The sequence below is a fragment of the Lemur catta genome, chromosome 16 (assembly GCF_020740605.2).
Source record: "Lemur catta isolate mLemCat1 chromosome 16, mLemCat1.pri, whole genome shotgun sequence".
NCBI lineage: Eukaryota > Metazoa > Chordata > Mammalia > Primates > Lemuridae > Lemur > Lemur catta.
The window spans coordinates 35,291,964-35,310,878 of record NC_059143.1 but is presented as its reverse complement, the minus strand read 5'-3'; the positions used below and the strand labels follow the sequence as shown (position 1 = coordinate 35,310,878).

General features: G+C 53.0%; 1 protein-coding gene and 1 long non-coding RNA gene across 2 annotated transcripts in view; one reads left to right on the top strand and one right to left on the bottom strand.

The window, feature by feature from the left end:
• Positions 1-1,470: 1,470 nt before the first annotated feature.
• ZBTB7C (zinc finger and BTB domain containing 7C) overlaps positions 1,471-18,915 on the top strand; it is a 91,876-nt gene continuing 74,431 nt past the window's right edge. Inside the window, exon 1 of the mRNA XM_045527675.1 lies at positions 1,471-1,541. The gene's annotated coding sequence lies outside the window, so the exon portion shown is untranslated. The remainder of the gene's footprint in view (positions 1,542-18,915) is intronic.
• On the bottom strand, positions 16,154-18,105 carry LOC123621764. Its single transcript, XR_006729232.1, has 4 exons — positions 18,013-18,105; positions 17,537-17,708; positions 17,034-17,134; positions 16,154-16,374 (listed from the first exon to the last, which is right to left on the bottom strand). It is a non-coding gene; the product is annotated as an uncharacterized LOC123621764 (long non-coding RNA).

Sequence of the window (18,915 nt, the reverse complement as noted above, 5' to 3'; positions counted from 1 at the left end):
TCTCCCCCCACGCTGCCTGCCATAGCACGGAGGATCTGACACTCACTCCAGTCCCTTGTGGAAACTCCTGCTCCCATACCTGCTGAGGGTACTTACAGTTTCAGAGAGAACCACAGAGAGAGACCCTTCCTGCCCTCCTGAAGCAATTTTGCCTGCCTGCCAGGGGCAGACTCCCTGCAGGGCATGCCCCAAGAAGGAATGATCACTAACACTGATTTTTTTGGGGGGGGTGTCAGGGGGCCTGTTGGAGGAGATATTTTCATCTGAATGATCTTTCTGGGGCTCTGCAAATCACAGCCCCATCCCTGGGTCTTCATGGACATCGTACTTTGGGGTTTACCTCTGGCTCCGGGATGCTGGAGGCTGGTGGCCTGCCCCTGGTAGGGGGGCACAGGTGTGGAAGGCCTGTGTTTTGTACTCGTTCTCCATGGCACAGGGGCAGCTAGTCCACAGGAGAGGCTCACATCGCTGCCTCCCCCCCCCCATTTCTGAGAACAGCCAGCAGGGGAACCAAGGAGTTAATGGTAATTTCTCCCAGGTGACCAGATGGTTCCAGGGGAAGAGAGAGGCCAGCAGCAGCCAGTCGGCCAGAGCCTCCCAGGTGGCAGTTTTCAAAAAGGGTGTGGTGTGTGTGGTTTAAAGGAAGGGCCTGGGAGAGGGTGCTTGGCCACACCTCTCTGCGATTGGTGGCCGGCCCACCCCAAATGTGGACTGCTGGAATCTCTGGTTGGCACTTCTGAGTCAGCCTGTGTGATCGGGGTGTTTGTTGAGGGGAAGGAGTGTCAGTGGGTATCCCCACCTCAGGCCTCATGAGCCCACCTGGGCCAGGCCCTGCTGGGCAACCCAGGAAGGCTGGAGCCACGGGTCTGGGCTTCCTTCCTGCGCTCCCTCCTTTTCCGTCACTGCAAGGATTGCTGTGCAGTGTGGGATTAAGTCACACTCGTGACCCTTTAGGGAGAAAACATTACAAGTCTAGCGATTTTATTGGGCCCAGATTTCAGGCAAATGGAAATAAAATTGCCTCTAAAAAGACAGACATGCAGAATTGACTAAAACAATAATAATAAAAAGCCTTCCTTGCTTTGAGATAGGTGGTGAAATACTGGAACATTTTGTGAAATACCGGAGAGAGAGAGAGAGGAAAAAATAAAGTGAGAAATCCTGGAGGAAAGAGGGGAAAAGGAAAACTCCATCGCCCTTGCTTTCATTTCTGCTTTAGCTTTTCCGAAGAGCTTAGTCTGCGTGTTATAAAGTGAAGCATAAAGCGCGACTAGTGAAATTGGTCCTTGTCCCGCGCTCAGCAGTACAGGTGGACCAAAGGGGCTGTCTGCCAAATACTTCTGGTTGGAGGGAGGGGTGGGAGTGCTCGTTCAAAACCACTCCTGGAATGGCTTAACTCGCCCAGCACGAATCAATGACAACCTCCCGCCGGCTGCGGCAGGCTCCCCGGAGCAGCGCTGCCGCGTGGATTCCCAGCCCGGGACCCTGGCGGCGCTCCGGACACGGCCCGGGCACGAGCGCGGCGTCCCCCGGGCGGCCAGGTGGGTCTGCGGCGACCTCGGCCGGGAGCGGGGCAGTGATCGCGGCCCCGGGGAGCCGGCCTGGCGGCCTCGGGGAGCGGGTGGGGAGGAAGCCCTTCCGGGCAGCTGGGAGAGCTCCACGGAAGCCTGGCGGCCGCCCCCTCCCCGGACACCATGAGCATTCTCGCTCTGCGCCGCGCGGACCGGCGGCCGGGTGGCTCTGTGCGGGCCGCGGGGCAGCTCCGGCCAGCGCTACGGGCGCGGGTGGCGGCGTCCGCCGGGCATTTCCACCCCCGCCTCGCTGGAGCTCCTGCGGGGCGCGGGCCCCGCACCTCCGCGAAATGCGAGGGGGAATCTGGAACTGTGCGGGGAAACAACTCTGGCCGCTGCCCCGTCGCCGGTGAGGGGGCAGCGAAAAGAATGTAAGGGAACTCCAAAAGGTGGCTGCGGATATATGTTGGTAGTTTAAATTGCCTCTCCCCAAAAAGCCTGGTCCTCCCGAGTGTCAGATGCAAAACTTGGAGAGGGGGCAAACGAACCCCATGGCAGCTTGGCACAGGTCGAGGTACCCAGAGATGGGCAGAAACTAACGGGGGGGGCATCGGCGGAAGTCTGGCTAGGCGCGACGGAGGGAGTCCCGTCGGGTCCCCGGGTTCGAATCGTGGGTTCAGCTGCGTGGGTGGGAACCCTTCCCTGGGCGCCAACCTGGGGGTGGGTGGACGGGGAGCGCTCCCACCTGGCCGGGCGAGTCGAGCTGTGTGCTCGCGGCCCGGCGGGGGTGGGACAGGAGAACCGGCCCGTGCCCCCCAACCCCCGCGGGTGCCCAGGCCCGCGTCACCCTGCGGAGCGTCTGGGTCTCTGTAGGCGGGCGCAGCGGCTGCGGGGCTGGCCTGGGAAGGACGCTGGAAGGAAATGCTGTCCCCCACCCCCGCCCGCCCTGCGCGGAGTGCCCGGTGCACTGTTCCTCGTGCCGCGTGGTGAGGGCTCCCGGCGTTGGATTCTGTTTGTTCCTGGCTTCTGGTGTCCTGGCTGTGGCTGCGCGGACGCGGGTGGGCAGGGGGCAGCTGCCCTCTTTCTTTTCACAGCTGGTACCCGGCTCTGGGCCGCAGGAAGCCCCATTCCCGCGGTTCAGTGGCTGACTGGTGGCAGACCACTTCCAATCCCTCTAAATGCGGAATTTTGAAAATGTAAAGGAAGTGATGGAAACAATAAGGCAGTTTTCTCCAGATTAGATAGAAGAGTTTTTGGAAGGGGGAGGGGGACCTGGAGTGGAGGTGGCAAAGGCTCTGCCAAGTTCAAGTTTCAGCTCCACTCCTCCCTCTCCCTGCCTTCACCGGGTTAAGTCCCCTCCACCTTAGGCTCAGGAACCCCCCTCTGGGTGAATCTCCAGGAAAGGAAAGTAGCCTGGTGCCACCCCTTCCACTTAAGGCATAACCTGGGCTGAACAGAAAAAGAAATCCACTCTCCCCAAAAAGACTCGTATTAGGTCAGCCTGTGCTCTGGCTCTCCCTGGACACACTGTTTGGTGCTGGCAATTAAACTCTCCCAAACTACCACTCCAAGGACCACCACCATCCTCCTTGTCCCCATTTTACAGGTGAGGGACTGAGGCCCAGAGCTGAGGTGAGTTCCCCAAGATCACCAGGTGGGCATTGTCAGAGTCCAGGGTTCGTTACACAGAACCACGCATGGATGGGGCACCAGCGCCACAACAGTCCTGTGGCCCTCAGCTTGGGTTCCAGAACTTTGTGAAACTGGAAGACTCGGGTCCCACTGAGCACCTTCTGAGCCCTGGGAGATGCAGCTTGAACCACCCCGGGGGCATCCAGCACAGATAGATGAGACTTGCACAGCAATAAATGAAACCAAGGGAGTGAGAGGGAGGTCCGCTTAACAGCCAGCTGAGAGAGCCACATTGGGATCTTAGAAAAGGTACTTTGACAGCCAGAGAGTTCAAGAAAGGCTTCAAAAAGGAGGTGGCATTGGGGCAGGAACTTGAAGGAGGAAGACCTGAAGGGCAAAGTCCTGGAAGCTGCAGGACATGAAGCTTGTCCTGCTGTGTCAATGCTGGGAGGTAACCCAGAGAGGGGAAGAGTGGGGACGAAAAGGGTGGGACATTTAAAGACCACCTACTATGTGCCAGACGCAGCTTGGGATACATTATCTCCTCTAGCCCACCTGACCCCGTCAGATATGAATCATTAGCCTCACTTTACAGATAAGGAAACTGAGGCTCAAAGGGTTAAGTACACTGTCCAGATAGTGACAGATGCTTCAAAGCTACCCATTATACCCTACATGGTTTAGAATCTTACACTTTAGTTGGGGAGACAGGAATCCCCCGGCTATAATTATAGCACAAGAGAAAATAGTATGTGAGTGTTGCACATAGTATTCACTTTTTTGAACCTCTGTTTCTTTCCATTCAGTCAATCAATCAATCATTTATTCAATGACGATTGTACTGTTTACTGTGTGCTGGGCATACATCAGTGAGGGAGATGAGACCTGGTCCCTGGCCTCTGTCAATGGGATTTGTAATAATAGCAATAGTAATAGTATAACCCTCGATGGGTATTGGGTGGATGAGACAAGACAGGACCTGGGAACGTGCCACAGAAGCATTGCTATTGAGAAGCAGCGGCAGAAGGCCTGGGTGAGGAGGGGTGGGAGAAGAAAGGAGAGAAAGGAGCAAAAAGTTGGAATGATCTGCTGTCCCCATGCTGCAGTCACCAGGACTTGTCCCTGGCCCAAGAGGACATTGTGGCATGCACACAGCATAATCAGCCTCTGCCCCAAGTGCCCAGGAAGGCGTTTGAGCCCCTGTTGTTCAGATTATTGGTTTAGGGTTTACAATTGTGGGTTCCAAAATGAGCCTGTAGTTTTGGCGCAGGCCCCCTGGAGATGACAAGAAGAGACCTGTGCAGCGTCCAAGGAGGACTGGCCCCTCTCTGGATTAGTGCCAGCCAGGCTGAGAACTGCCACAGTGCATCACCCTCCTGATGCGTCGGCCAAGTTCCTCAGAGGCCAGGATGGCATCTTCACCAGGCTCAAGCCACTGGGGAGGGTAACTTGTCCACAGTCACAGGAGACTTGTTGGTAGCAAAGCCAGGTCTCGTGACTGTCCACAGTTCTCAGAGCAGCTCACACCGCCTGCCGCAGTGGTTTCAGGGCGCAATCGAAAAGACCCTATGCCATGTCTCCGCTTACAATGCCATTTCCCAAGATTTCTGTCCTCCTCCGTTTCAGCTGACTGGACATATCTGTCCTAATAGAATGATGTCAGATGGATGTTTGAGACAGAGTAGCCATAAATATTCCGGGACGTTTGGCCTGTTAACTCTCCTTCCATCTTGAATGGTGTAATAGGTATAAGATAACTACCTCTCAAATTAACTACCACTTTTGTGAGGAAGGTGAACTGATAAATCTTGCCTCCAAGCTATTACCCACCTGAGTGATGCTCTGGGACCTTCCTTCTCCACAATTGCCAACGACTCTTATTAGGATAGTTTTGTCTTCTTTCTTCTTCTTTTTCTTGGGAAAATAAAAAAAATCCTGGGTTTGAGGTCACAAGATCGTATTGCTTTCTATTTTGGTGTCATGCTGCCAGAATAGAGGCATTTTCCTGCTAATATTGAGATTATCAGCTTGGTAAGGGCGGCTGGCCGTCCCAGTGTTTGCAGCAATTACACAGGTGTATAATTGCGTGGGGATGTTTGTTTGCTCAGCCTTTGCTCAGCCGGGCAGCCCTACAGGTTGGGCCAGGGAGAGAGCTGTTCAGTTTATTTTCCTTTGGCTGGGAACTGCGGAGATGAATAGAGGGAGGGGAATCGGGTTGAGAGATTGTTGCCAAGAGCAATTTGGAGTCTCCTTCATATTAGTCAGAGATCGTGTTTTTCCTTTCTGAAGCCACCGACTTCATAGTAACTTCCATGAAGGATTTTTTTTCTATCTTTTGTGTACGTGCTTGCTAATTTTTGTTTTGATATTTAACTTGCTGGACTTTTCATGACTTAGCAAAAAAAAAAAAATAGCTTGGGGAATGGGATGATGAAACAGGCCCTTTATATCATACATTCTTCGTGTCATTGCTTAATAAATTTGAATAGTGATAGACCCAGAGTTACCAGGATGGAGTGAAATGAGTAATTCCTTTGAAGGGAGAGTTTATCTTCAGTGGATGACTTTCAAAATTGGAGCATAATTTCACTTTTCCCCCGCACATCTTGATGCTGTGTTTAGAAAAAGAGGAAGACTTGCTCTCTTCTGTCATGTTCCCTTTTGCTCCGTTTGGAAGGTCCGCTCTGTCTGGGCCTTGCTTGGAAGGAGATGAGCCGAGTGGGCCTTGTTCCATCTCATCCTCACCCACACACCCCCTACAACATGCAGGAGGCCAGCACTATAGTGAGAAGGCAGCTTTCCCCGGCCCCCCTGCAGGGTGAGAGCTGCTCCCCAGTGGCAGCTTGTCGTGTGTGCGTGTGTGTGTGTGTGTGTGCGCGTGTATGTGCACGTGTAGTGCAGAACAGGAGAGCTTGCATGACCACAGGCTGTCCCTCCTAGGGCAGGAACCCTGGATCAGGCTGTAATTCATCAGTCAATAACTGAGCCCATCCACTGCACAAATTGAGTGGAGCAACTTCAAGACTCCAAACTTGAAAAATTGCCTAATAATATGGTACATGATCTATGTCAGCTTTTTCAAATTAGACACAAACCAGATGCAAATGTACACGTGACCTTCCCAAATGATATCATATAACTGGACTTGGCCTTCCAAAAAATCTGCACTGCCTACACACATGCATTACACACATATACATGGGGCTCTTGGTTTTTTTGGCTATGGATTCTCTTAAGTTGTTTCTGGAGGTAACAGGTTGGCCCATTGGTCTTTGTGTAGCTACTGGGAGAGGCCATTAGAGAGGTGACACTCGTCCCAGCTCCTGTTGACACCCACCTTGCTTAAGCCCTAGGGAAGTATAGCAGAGGCTGCCTCTATTAAGCAGCAACTAAATAACAGGAACTTTTCTAAGAGTTGTTTGGTTTTTATTTTTCTTAATGACAGATTTATTGGGATGTAAGTCACATACCATATAATTCACCCATTTAATTCAGTGGTTTTTAGTATTATATATTTACAGGATTGAGCAACCATCACCATAATTAATTTTATTCCCATAACACCAAAAAGAAATCCTGTACCCACTGGCAATCACTGTCCATTTCACCCCGAGCCTCTGTCCTAGGCACCAATAATCAATCTACTTTCTGTCTCCATAGCCTTGCCTACACTGGACATTTCATATAAATGGAATCAGATCGTATGTGGTCTTTTGTGACTGGCTTCTTTCAATTAACATGATGCTTTCAAGTCATCCACTTTGTAGCATGTATCAGTACTTCACTTCTTTTAATTGCTGTATAATATTCCCTGTGTAAATATACCACATTTTATTTATCCGTTCATCAGTTGATGGATTTGGGGGTTGTTTCCATATCTGGCTTTCATTTCTCTTGAGTGTATGCCTAGGAGCATTGTTGGGTCACACAGCGATGCTATGTTTCACCTTTTGGGAAACTGCCAGGCTGTTTTCACAGTGGCTGCACCATTTTCCATTCCTACCAGCAACGTATAAGAGTTCCAGTTTCTCCATATCCTCGCCGACACTTGCTGATGATATTAATATATCTTTTTGATTATAGCTGTCCTATTTCTAAGGGGTTATATACTCAAGGAAGCAGTGCCCAGGAAATGTTCTGGCATCAGCTCAATCGCACTTGCTCTCCATAGCTGTAGTGACAGCCATTTGGATCTCGAGTATCCCACCTGCTCTGGCATTTCCTCTGCCTGTCCCAGAGATCTGCACTGAGCTTTCTCTGAAAGTTTCTATAGGACAGTTTCTTTGTGTGGCTGGGTACTCTATTTCACACTGGTATTTCAGATCCACAGTGAAATAATTTTACCCCATTTTTATACCTGTGGGACTGACTGGGGTAACACTCTCAACAGAGAGAAATTTGAGCCAAGTGGGATGAGGAAACTCACCTAGATTGAAGATGACCAAAGATTATAGAAAACTATCCTTACATCAGAACATGCTAAAGTCCTGGTCGTTAGCCAAACCTCAGTACCAGAAATGAATTCTAATAGCTTCTTAGAAGTCATTGTCATAGAATTTGACCAGCTTGACCCGAGAGCAGCCTGTCTCCTAATGGACTCTTCGCTGTCAAACTCGTGCTTAGTCCAGCAGTTCCTAAACTATGAGCTGTAATCAATCCCCTCCGAAGCCGTTTAAAAGATTACAGATGCCTGGGCCCTGCCCGGGAAGTACTGAAGTTGAATCTCATGGGAGGCAGCCAGGCACCTGGAGGTGGTTGTGATGAACTTTGAGAACACAGGTTAACCCCTCCAGGCCTGTTTCCTTACTTACAATGAGGAGTTGGACCACACTGGTGTTCTGCACAGGGATTCACATAGCTGATTCAGGCACGACAGTTCTGGGCAGATCTGGTTCTGCACAAGATTTTACCTGTAAAAGGGGCTTCCGCTGCTGAAATCCATTCAGAGCATCCTTGAGTAGATGGTTCCTGAAGTTCAGCCTTGACAATTCTGAGCATCACATTCTCAGAAGACAATTGTCCCCAACTTCTTGGAGGAGGATTAACAGCTATGCAAATGGCAGTTACTTGACAATAGAGTCACACTCGTCAAGAGCAGCGGCCCTGGCTGGTGTGTGCTCAGCTGTGATGCAGTAGCATTAGACTTGGCACCACTTTGTTCTCCCTCCCTGCCAGTGACATCCGTACCCACTTCCCTGAGGCCCCCAGAGCTTTCCTCCTCTTCTTCTATTGTTATTTCTAATAGCAGCCCAGTGTCATTCATTCATTTATTCATTCATGCAACCAGTGTTTCCCAGACACCTCGAATAGATGACAAATTGACTAATGCTCCATTTCTGTCCTCAAATAACATACCCGCATGTTTTAAGCAGAGAAGTGGCCTGAGCCTAATCCCTAGAGGTGCAATTTCAGGGCTCCTGAATTTGGAGGAAGGAGGGTTTTGGAGAGGCCTGGATTCATGGTGTGTAGGTAGGGCAACTCCACCCCAATCCTGTCTGGAAGCTCTGTTCCCCTCCCCTCCCCCAGTGGGGCTCTGCCCTCAGCAAGCTGCTCAGAAAATCCTTCTGTCATCCTTGGTCCCAGACAGAAACCGCCCTCCTCCTCAGCTCCCACTTGCCAGGGAACAGGTGGGCGGAAGAGGGAGAGGGAGGGCCCGTTTTCGGAGATCTGAGCTCCATACTCCCCAACCCTTGGCTCCCACCCCGTAAGCCTGACTGGACAATTCACAGGACAGCTGTGCGCTAAGGACTGAAATAATCACTATTTATTAAAGCTGCTGGGAGGAGGAGGATAGGGGGAGGAGGGCCGGAGGAGGGTCGCATTTCTGCCTTCCAACAAGAGAGAGGCCAGGTGAGGAAACCTGAGGCCCGGCCTCGATGCTTGGAGCCCTCTCCCTCCCTTCCTGGGTAATGCACACACCGATGACATTAGAACCATGGCTTTGGGGTGTTTTGAGAGTTTTCTTTTAATGAAGGAAGAACCCTGAAGGTTCATTTAAACAGGGATTAATGTCTCTGTGGCCTGGACCTGCAGAGGAGGAGAAATTCTAGAAGGGTGGAAGTTGCAATAAAAGGAAACGGGCTGGATCTGCCTCCCACCGATCAGCCAGGCTTGCTCAGTTGGTGGCTGTGAAAAGAACATGTTTGGGTAGTTTTCTGGGCATCGCTGTATTTTCCTTTGGACTTTCTGTGTGTGTGTGTGTGTGTGTGTGTGTGTGTCTGTGTGTCCTCAGCTAAAACCTAAACTTTGGGGTTCTGTCCAGGTGGTGGGAACACTGGGAAGTTAAGAAGCTAACCTGAGTGTGTCTTTGACCCCTTGTTTTTCATCACTCCCTTCGGCAGTTTTTGTGGAGGGCATGAAACAGGCATTTACAGTAAACTTTGTTTCCTGGTATCTTCATGCTTTTCCTACACTGCTCAAATTCCTCCACCCACCCACTGGGGTCCACCCATCCAAAATCACCCCATCTAAGCTCTTAGTACTCCTTCAGAACCCTCACTGCACCCCTTGGTTCAGACGATCTGGCCTAGTTATTAGGAAAAGCCAGTTCTTCACACGGATTCACATTAAGCCATGGAAGAGACACCAGCTCCCACATTGCCCCTTCTCAGGGCATCTGCACTTGGAAGAGGCAGCTTTACCCGCACACAGTTCCATTGATGGGACTCAGGCACAAGGAGGAAGCCACGTCAGGAACTCTGGGCCATGTGCGGGGCCAGTGTTCATGTGGGAAAGGGGACCTCCTCGCCCACTGTAATCATGTGATGGCTCTGCTGGCTCCTGTGAGGCCTGTGTGGGATCAGCCCTGGGGGTGGCTGGGATGAGAGGCGGATGCACAGCCAGAGTGCGGGTATGCACTGCAGGGGGGACCAGCCTTCTGACAGGCCCAGGGCGGACAGACCAGAGGCTGATGTTTGGGCATGCAAGAGTGACTTCCCTCCCTGTAGGCCCATGGGTCTCTGCAACGTAACACCAGGTGTGATCCCGGGAAGGCTGGGGAGCAAATTGAGAGAACACAAAGATGGAGATTAAGGGGTACCCAGATAGCCCAGGCCCTCGGGAGGTGGGCCCCTCGGCTGGGCAGGCGGCCTCTGGCCGGCCCTCATGGACTCACAGCTGTGGGGTTCTCAAATCCACTGCTTGTTCTCCCTCCCCTCTCTGGCCGCTGCTCCCCGCTGAGGGGGCAGCTTCCTTACGCGTTCCCTCCCCTCCCTCCTCTCCCACTCCCGTGGTGCACCCTCTGAGTGAACCTGGCCTCCAGCTCTTGGACGCTTTTCCAATAACACGGTGGTGAACTCTTTGCAGACCCAGGCAGAGGAGAGGGGCTGAGCGTCGGCCAGCCCCAGGGCCCACGCTGGGATGAAAGGCGGGCAAGCCTCACGTGGGGGAGCCGGGGAGAGGCCAGATGGGGCCTGGGAGGAGGAACGCTGGCCCGCGGGGCCCTCCCCACAGCCAGTGGAGGCTGTCGCAGCAGCGGCTCCTCAGCAGGGATGAGGCAGCACCTACTGTGTGCAGAACCCTGCTGCCCCCAACAGGACACCACACTGTGCAGATCTAAAGGGTTGCCATCCACTTAGCCCCGTGAGACCAGAACTTGAAAATGAGGCAAGATTCTATAGACTCAAGCACGACACTCAGCTGAGTGCAACAGAAGGATGGTGCTGTTCAGACTCAGAGCAGGGGATGAGGTCTGGGCTGAGGGCTCAGGGGAGGCTTCAGGGAGGTGCTCGGAGTTGGGGCTGATGGCAAAGCAGCATGGCACAGCGTCTGGAATCAGGGCCTCGTTCAAGTCCCAGCTTCATCGCCTACAGGCTCTGTGGCCTTGGGCTAGTTACTTAACCTCTCTGTGCTGCAGTATTCCCATTTGCAAAATGGGGATGAAGCCTCAAAGGGTTGACTGATGGGGTTGATGTGGCCCCCATCAGTGCCTGGCCTGTTGCATGAGCTGTGTAGGTGGTGGCCTGCACCATTTGGACGAGACCTTCATTGGGTCACACGTACTGCTCTTGCCCTTGAACCTGGAAGGTTCTCTCTCCCCTGTCCCTTTCTTCCTTCCTCTCCCATATCTTTCTTTTTCTCTCACTCCCCCTTCTTCCCTGCCCTAAGGCTGCAGGTGGTCACTCTGACCTTTGCCCAGGCAGGAAGGTAGAAGTCACCTTCTCCGTTTCCTGGGGCTAGCAAGGCTTTAGAGCCTCCTCGAAAATGCTCAGCCCCAGGAGGGGCCCCTTGAGGCTGGCTCCTACCAGGTTGAAGAACTCTACAAACTCAGCGTGGAGCTCTGCTCTTCCTCCTTTTCTCCCAGGACGCATCCGCTCTCAGAAGGATTGATGGAGCCCAAAGCAACGTAATTGTCACATGTAACTCACAAGATGAATGGTGATTCATTACAGTGGCCCATTCCAAGCAGGTGTCCCCAGGTAACAGGAAGCTAATGAGAGCATCTCCCCTGGGGGCTGGCATGGCCTGGAATTTTGGAAATAAGCAAGCAGCACACTGTGGAAGGCAGGGCAGGCTCGAGTCTATAGTCAGTTCCGGGTGATTGGATTCAGGAGCCACTGGTGGTCTCACTGTCTAGGGCTGGGCTCAGAGCCCTGCTCTGACATCCACAGAGGGGAGCAGCACCCAGGCTGTCTTCAAGCCCCAGGGTGTCAGGGGGTTTGCTAAAGATAAGGTATTCTGGTGTGTTTAATAAGAAACGCCTCAGACCTCCCATCTGTGACAAAATCCTGGCTTGCTCTTAGACTAAATCATTTAGCAATGATAGTGAAGAATTATCTTAGAATGGATTTTTCAAAGTAATTATGACCAGGGACTAAATCAGAACAGGGGGAAATCAGCATGAGAGGTAATAAAGGAAATAGAAAACACCAGTATGCAAACTTTGAAATGATACGCTCTGAAGAGATCAAATGGTATAAAAAATGACGTCTCACCAAAGAACAGTCCCAGCCAAAGGTGCCGCCCTCCCCAGAAGTCTCACTGCATCGTGCTCCGTGTCGTCGCAGTGGCCCTGCTGCCGGCATGGCTCCCCTTCTTGTGGCAGGGGCCTTCCAGGATCACTTGCCCAAAGCACCCCAGAGAGGGAGTTAGCGGATGTCACACGTTCTTAGAATGCACAGCTGGCTACCGTACCGCGCCAGAGGGCGAGTGCTGGACAGTATCTACTGGGGTTGCCCAGGCAGGGCTGCTGTCCTGGCTCACCAGTCCATTGGAACCACCTAACGAGGAGCAAGGCAGACAATGTTAGGGCCTCGGAGCCCTCCTGGTCTAAAAGTTCTTCCCCTGTGGTTGGCAGGCCCAGAACATGGGTCCGCCTGACCTCCAAGACCACACTCCTGCCACCGTGCTTGACTGCCTTTCAGCTGCCATAGCGTTATGGCTGGCACCCCCGCTATCCTTCCCAGCCTGCTGTGATCTGGCAGAATCCTAAAACAGGTGGCTTTCGAATGGTGGTTTACACCGTGGCGCAGGGGGCTGTCACTGCACCCTACTGAGGGGGCTCCCTGTAAGGCAGCCAGAGGGAGACACGCCTTGCAGGGCTGGGCAGCCTTCTTCCTCAGGACACCGTCTCATCCTGAGTTCCACTCAGGAGAGAGATCCCTTCCCCAGCTTCCACTGCAGGAGGCTCTTATTGGGGAAGAATCCACGTGGACCTGAGTTCCAGTCTCAACTCATCCACTTTCCACCTGCATCACTGGGGACTTCTCAGGACCTCTGAGCCTCGGGTTATTTTTCTGGACGGTGGGATAATCATAGCTGCCCGCTGCGCCGATGAGATGATTCAAAAGATAAGTTATGCAATGTATCCAGCACACTGTAGCTGCAATTTTGAAAATAGTTTTTGACTCAGAGCTCCATGCAGCACATCTCAGCCCTCCCTTCCCGGTGGCCCCCCGCATTCTGCTCATGACTCTGGCATTTGTCCTGCCACCGCTGACGAAAGCTGACGGTGTGGCTCAGCAGTCACTGCTCCTGCCTTGACCTGGCCCCGGACTCCATCCTGGTTGGCCCCAGACTGGCCACTGTTGCTGTTCTCAGAGCAGAGGGGCTTTCTCCTAACCAGTGTTCAAACTCTTCCTCTCCACTTCCCAAAAGGTGTCTTTGCTGTCCTGCTTTCTCAGCCACCCCTGCTCTTGGAGGGACAGGAGCCCCCCGGGGCTGGCTCAGACAGTACTTCACAGATACCAAACCGAAAGTGCCAGCCAGCGTCTTGCCAGCATTCCCGGGTCTCAGCCAGCTGAGGGTGAGTGCCCAGCCCACACCCCAAGGTCCTGGGACCATCTCCAGCCACCAGCCCCAAGCCCCTGTGTCACTGTGCCTGCAGACCCTGTGATCTTCCCACAAGCCAAGACAGCAGGGGTCACATGCAGACTCACCCCACCTCTACCCCAGCCGGCTCCTCTGTAGGCACGATTAGTTTAATCAATAATGTGATAAACAGTAATTCAGTGGCAAGAGCATCTGAAAGAGGTAATTGGCAACCAAATACCATGGTTCTCAAAGGTGGTTGGTAGCATTTTGTCTGGCTCTAGGGGCTGTGGCGCAGATGCTATTCCAGCATGTGCTGTTGGCTTCTGGCTTCTGGTAAAGGTATGTGCTACCCAGTGTCCACCTGCCCCCATCCCAGGCTTGCCCGAGGGTTGCAGCCAGGCAGACAGACTGCGGCTTTGCTCTGCTTTTTCAACAGGCCCAGAGAACCCGACATTTCTAGGTAGAGGTCACCATGTCCCAAAGTAACAGATGCCAATTAAAGGGGCCCAGCCTGCCGGGAGAGTTGGGGAGATAGTACCCAGCCTGTGATCCCCAGGTCGCGGGGTTAACGTGACAACTGAAATGATTCCTCACAGACAGCTTGGCCTTAATTGGCATTTTTCCTGGCTGGCTGAGCCCCTGCAGGAAAGAAACCATCTCACTGTCCCCAGGCTACATCACCTCCTGTCTATCAGGGACCTCAGAGCTGAGCATCATGCATAAAATACAAGAGAAACAACTCTTCGTGCTAATAAACAACACTGCGGTATGCATGCGTTTGGGTTTGACAAATCCATTAATAAAAACATACATGATCGTTTCTAAGGAGAGCTGTATTTTGAGCGTACATCTTGCAGCACTTATTTCTATATTCACCTTTCTCATAGTGCTTAGCGTTGGAACTACAAAACTAACCCTGAATGTTACTGTGTGAATTGTTTCTCAGTATTGTAGCTCCTGTTTCTCTGGGCTGAGTTCCCTGAGCAGCCGACTAGGAAGCAGTTTAGTGCGCAGGGTGTTTGTTAGCAGTGCCCGAGGGATCAACTCCTGCGAGAGGCAGAGGGAGGGCACAGATGCTGCAATGCTGCCAGCCCTGTCACTTCAGCCAACCCCGCAGGGACCCCCAGAGCGGAAATGGCCCCCTCAGGTTTGTCCCAGGCCTCCGATGCCTCGAGGAGTCATTGAACGTGGGCAGTCCCTGCAAAGCATGACTTTGGGCCGGGCAGGTGTCTGCCGCTGGGGCAGCCCTGATGGTGTCAGGTCTGTCTCAGTGTTCGCTGGTCCTCGGTTCCCGGTGTGGAGAGTGAGTACTGGTACCGAGTTGAGCCGATGACGGAGTGGTCACAGATACAAAGCAGTCCCACACAAACCGTTTATTACAGAAAAGAAACTATGCAAAGTGAAAGTAAGGAAGGAAGCTACCCAAAGGGAAAATATGTTCTAGAGAGAGGAACGGGTCAGCCTCCAGGAGTGGAGGAAGACGTTGATGGCTCCCGGGTGGTTTCCTTCTATTGGCCTGGTCCGTAGGAGGGCTTACAGGAGGTGTGGGATATTAGCAAATGATTAGTGAGTATTCTGCATTTTTCCTGCAGTCCCTTCCCCTGATTTGTCCCCCCCCCTTGTCCACTCCTAGGCGCCTACCACCTGCAGATTTGATCCCTACCTAACAATGGGGCTGTCCTGGGCTGGCATCGTCCCCAGCAGCTGGGGCCACCAGCCGGGGGGCTCATCTCTGTGCCCTCCACAGCCTGTATATGGTTCATTTTTCTCATTAGTCTGTAATCTTCCTACAGGTAGGAAGTATACGCTATACTGCTTTCTCTGTCCCCCTTTCAGCTCCCAGCATGGAGCTGAGCACTCGGTAGGTGATCACAAAGCAATCCGTGATCCACGTGGAGGTGCAGCCGTGGCATCAGGCTTGCTAGCCCTCTGTGCCTGGGGCAGATCACCCAGGCACCCGCAGCTGCCAGGAGGGAGATACTAAAGCCCAGGGTGTCAGCCCGCTCCAGACAGAGCCCCATGGATCCACACCCCCTCCTGCAGGGAGTCAGGGTCCGGGAGGGAATATTCCGACTTTCTTGTGGGGGGTGGGTCAGTGTGTGTGTGGTACGTAAGCTGCTCCCAGCAGAACTGTCATTCATGCGTGCGGTTCCTGAACACCTGCAATGATGCTGGCACGGTGCCGTGGGGCACAGGTGTGGGCAGCTCTTCTTCTCCTGGGGTGGACTGTAAGTGTAGCTGGATAGGGTCCTGGAACACCCCACCCCACCACCAACCCAGGGAAGCTTGCTCGTGTTCATTTAACCCCTTGTTCTCTCCTCTCACTCAGAAGCCCCCCGGCCCCCAGCCCCCCCAACTCCACTCCTTGTACTTTGATGCCCGTTTCAGATATTCACTGGAACATGTTGTAACATGTGAAGTCAGCCTAATCCCTGTGATCCCAGCCCTGCGGGCCTCGGCTGCAACCAAGTGGCACTGTGGGTTTACTGGTGCCACTTGCTCAGAGGCCCCTTACACGGGGAGCTTGCACGTGGGCAGGGTGGCATATACAGTCTCTGCCCTCCAGCTCCCACACACCCCACTCCAGCAGCTACGTGCCTACAAAGGAAAGATAAAACAACTACATGTTTATAACAACAGAGAGAAACAATCACTGTGGCCAAATGCAGAACGGTAATATCAATGGTTGACCATCCACCCAGTTGGATATTGTACACCGTTAAAAGGGCAAATCCAGACATTGTGTAGCAGCATGGAACTGGGTTTAAGAAGAACTGTTAAATGAAGAAGAAACAATAAAAATTGTGCTGCCCACACCTCTGTGCCTCCACTGGGCTGTGCTGGCATCATTGTCGCTCCGAGTAGATTTCAGTTTCCATGGCCTCTGAGATAGGCTTGGTCACAGCGACATCAAGACCCAGACCAGATGGCTGTAGGCTCAGCTGGCCCACCTGCAGGAGCCCACACCTCCGCCCTGCACCTGCAGGGAACATCCGTCATGGCTGCGAGTCACCAAGGACCACGGCATCTCACTGGGCCCCAGGCACAGGTCAGCTCAGACTTTAACGCCGCAGCCTCTACACCCGCGGGTCTCTGCTGCTGCTCGGTGAGAACACCACCTCCCCGGCCCTGCCCTGAGCCCTCAGGATGCCAGAGCCACCCTGTGCCCGGCACAGCCTTCACCCTCTCTCTCTACCTTCTTTGTCATCAGGGCCAGGTGACCCGCAGTCCCCAGCCTCTCCCCTAAGCCCTTATTTGATGGATGCAAACCTGCCTCTCGGGCCAGGTGAGGGCTCACCCCATTGCACTTGCTGTCTCTCTCCTACCAGTGCCCAGCCCTGCAGACCAAGCTCTTTCATTCAATCCAAAAGCCTCCATGCGAGTTACTCTCCATCAGTTCCACGCACAGCTAAATCCAGAGTCCCAGGGCCACTAGGGAGACACCTTACTGGAGCCACTGATACTGCAAGTGTGTATGAATGGGAGGCGTCTAACCCAGGCTCAGAGAGCTGAGAAGTGGAAACAAGTGTACTACAGGGGAGGGTGCTGGGGGAGTTCTAGTGTGTGCATCTCTTAAATTGTCCTTTCATGTTGTGGTGCAATAAGCATAATTTTTTTAAAAAATGAGTATTAGCCAACCTTAAAAAGAAGAGTTGTAGAAGGTTCAAGATACACAAGAAGGTACAGCTGGGAAGGCTCTTGTGCCTGGACTCTGATGACAGCAGAGGGACACAGGCTAACTGTGAAGATACAAACACAAGATGCCTGAGAGTCGCTTGTGCAATGGTTTTGCACCAGCTGGGTGGCTCACCTCCTCTTCCTCCCACCCCTTCCTGGGCCATGGCCCGGCTCATGGGCTGGTCTCTGTCTTTGAGGGACAGCTGTCTTTCATCTGGAGAAGACAGAAGAGCAGTTCTGATGGGCATGGCTCCACAGGGAGTACAGGAGTGGGTGTAAGAAGTGTCTGCCTTCCCCGAGACCAGGGAGCAGCTCAGGGAGTGGGGGAGCTGTGCCCATCCAGAGTCCTGGCAGAGACGCCTGAGGTACCCACTTATTCTCCTGGTTCCCCCAAAGTCCATCTACCTCCTGCGGCCATGCTCCTTTCAGGGCTGGTGCTCCAGGGAAGTAAGTGTGAAACATACCGCCTCCTTGCCAGCACCCTCCCCAGGCAGGGGATGGAAGGCTGGAGCTCAGCTCGGGTGCGTGACGCCAAAGGAGCCCTGTGTCTCGTTTGCAGGTGCATCCAGATGGGTTGATGTGAGGGTGGGCTCAGCATCGTCCTGCCCCTTGTTTGGGGTTGTGCAGACCTACCTGCTGATTGACAGATAAGAATCCCTTTGCTCTCCCCTTTCCCTCCTGCCCCAGTGTCCAATCCTAAACCTGTCCTGCCAACTCTAGTCCCAGCATCCATCCTGGACCCGACCACTTCTCCTGCCACAGTCCAGCACCCTCGGCTCCCACCTGAACCCCTTCCTGTCTCCCTGGTCTGCTCGGAGCCTTCCCGTACACTCATTCCCCCAGAATCACCTTCTAAAACATAAGTAGGATCTGTCACTCTGCTGCTCCAAACTCCTCGATGGTTCCCTGTTGTAATTAGATGGAATCTCAAATTCCTTACCGCGGCTCAGGTCTTGCTATGCAGAGGGTGGTCCCTGGGGACCAGCAGCTTGGACTCCAGCTGGAAGCTTGTAGGACATGCAGCATCTCAGACCACATCAGACCTACGGAATTAAAATCCCTGGCTGTGTGCATGTGACCGATTGCGACATGCATGCCTAAGGGGCCCTCTGCAGCCTGTCCAACCTGTCCCTTTGATCTCACTTAGGCCAATACACTCCAGACTCAGAAGGCCTTCTCCGAGCCCCCAACTAAAGGAGTACCTCCCACCCCAAGTCACCTACAGTTTTATTCCTCTATTTTATTTTCTTCAGAGGGCTGGCTCATCCCCATCGATGAGATCACTGTTTATGTTTGTACGTCGTTATTGTCTGTCTGTCTTCCCACTGGAATGCAAGCTGCATGCGGGTGGGGCCCAGCCAATCTCCTCCTCACCGTGTCCTCCCTGCCTATTACAAATCAAACCAACACTCCTTTACTGGGCACCTAAGACGGACCCAAGCAAGGTGCCTCGGGCCACAGGAGGCTGGGAGGACCCTCCTGTTACACATGAAAGTTAATTCAAAATGTAGAGATAAATACAAATGGGAAATGCCCCATCCCCCAAAGTTCACTCAGTTGGAAAATGAAAAAGGGAGGTGCCCAGTGGTTTCAGGAAAGGAATGCGTGGAACTCGGGTCTTCCATGAATGTGGGGCTGGCTGTAGGAATGAGGACTTGCCCACGTGGGGCTGTGGTGATGTTCCAGCTTCTCACCTGGTAGAAACGATTCATCAATCTTCAGAGATTAAGAGAATCGGGCGCCAGTGCTTTCCATCCCAACAACCTAGATGAAAACAACATAATGGGAGAAAAACTATGCTTTGGTGCAGAGCTGAGGTTCCCAGGATGTGTCCCCTGAGCCA